Source organism: Epinephelus moara, chromosome 13 (assembly GCF_006386435.1).
Source record: "Epinephelus moara isolate mb chromosome 13, YSFRI_EMoa_1.0, whole genome shotgun sequence".
NCBI classification, from domain to species: Eukaryota; Metazoa; Chordata; class Actinopteri; order Perciformes; family Serranidae; genus Epinephelus; species Epinephelus moara.
In genome coordinates, this window is record NC_065518.1 from 5,996,413 (window position 1) to 5,998,299 (window position 1,887).

Sequence of the window (1,887 nt, forward strand, 5' to 3'; positions counted from 1 at the left end):
ATTTCGACAATAGATTCTGTTCAGCATGAGTTGCGTCTCTCTCATGAATGCTGGTTGGACTGTTTTCACACTTCATCCATCTGTGGACGGTTTGTAGTAACTGTACTGACAAAAGAACAACTTTTACACGTTAACCACTCCGCTCTGACCATACAGACTGAAAATGTGCCAACGTCGCACTAATTTCTTGTCTACATTTACAACAAGTCTGTGAAAAGTAGCACCTAAACTGAGTTGGAAAGATGCTGTTAAACTTAAGTCTGTAAAATCCCCCTGTGTTTGTGCTTGTACTCTGTTGCCTACTGATGAGTAGGCTGTGAAAGGGTGTTCAAGGACAGTACTTTGAGCAGTTGTGTTGTTATGAGTGAACTATGCACTTATATAATTATATCCTCGGAAGATCTCCAGTATCTAATGAGGCTTGTCAGACATATTTAATATGATTTGTCATGTTAATGATTTATTATTCTCTCAGCTCTTACAGCTCCTCTCTCCTGCCAAACCCTGATTGCATAGTTCAAGGTACATTTACATTTATTATGCTGTCTTAATATCACATATACTACTTGTATTTTCTACCTCTTCTAATGAAAACTGTTTTTTACAGTATAATTTGTATCCAATGTTAATTTTCATGTGTGTTAAGTGATTGATGAGCCTGAGTTAAACCTTTAAAAATGCTTCACAACAGTCAGAATATGGTGCAGATGATTTTATTTAAATACAAAAGCAAGGCACAACCACATAAAATTACACCTACATAAATTTAAAAAACATTAATATCAACAGACTTAAAAAAAAAAGCAGTAAAAATTATTTTTGGTCTTAAATGTTTTGTATTTTTACACCTGCATATGCTACCAATAATTCAACTGTGTAATATTCTCTTCAACTAATAGGGGAGAGTGGGGTTGGGTTGGACAGGGGGGCAGTTGAAATCTGAAGCATGTAAGTAAGTTTATTGCATAAATTTATATAGGCCTACTTTTCAACCCCTGATCGTAAACTGAATGTTCATAGATCTTCTATTTGACTTCTTTTTTAATGCTTAAGTTGTTGTTATTGACTTTTTTTTTGATGGTGACAAAGTCATTAGCCCACATTAAGCTTTAGGCTACATGTGACCTATAGTAACCAAATTGAGCTGATGGGTGCCACTGAAATGGAGACAGCCAAATTCCATTTCTCAGTTGTTTATGAAAATACCGTAAAACTTCAATTTGCAACTATTTGCTTAAATCACTGAAATTAACGGGCTTATATTTGGGACAGGCCTTTAATTCCTCACAAGATGAGAAACATAATCAAATTGTCTATTTAAAGCAGTATGAATATTACTTGGCTTCAGATTATACATCAGTTATGAATCATTCATTTGATCTAGCTGCGACAAACAGAGCATCGTAGAGCATTATGGCACTTAAGGATTACGGCACCCAGCATACCAGCACAACACTACTTTATCCTGTAAAAACAATCCTCACAATTTGGATTAATTTTTATGAAAAACCCTTTTGAATCTTTTGATCCAAGGATTTGTACAGACTAATGGAACATGAATAACTTACAGGGTAATCAAAGAATGGACACGAGATTTGAGGTAGCCAACAACCTGCTTTATTAAATCCGAAGAACTTCTATTAAAAAAAAAGAGAGAGAGAAAAAACTGTCTTGTCTTCTTATCTTACTATATAATGACGAAAACTTTGTCTGTCTGTCTGTGTGTGTCTGTGTGTGTGTGTGTGTGTCTGTTCCATGTTTTTCTCCTCACTGACTTGGTCAATCCATGTGAAATTTGGCACAGTGGTAGAGGGTCATGGCAGGATGTGAATGAAGCAATATTACATCAATTGGCCAAAGGGGGGCGCTATAGCAACCCATTGAAAT

At 35.6% G+C, this 1,887-nt stretch overlaps 1 protein-coding gene across 2 annotated transcripts in view; it reads left to right on the top strand.

Annotated features, from left to right (window-relative positions):
* Nucleotides 1–342: 342 nt before the first annotated feature.
* myo1d (myosin 1D) overlaps nt 343–1,887 on the top strand; it is a 192,682-nt gene continuing 191,137 nt past the window's right edge. For both annotated transcript variants that reach the window (XM_050060963.1, XM_050060964.1), the window contains exon 1: nt 343–522. The gene's annotated coding sequence lies outside the window, so the exon portion shown is untranslated. The remainder of the gene's footprint in view (nt 523–1,887) is intronic.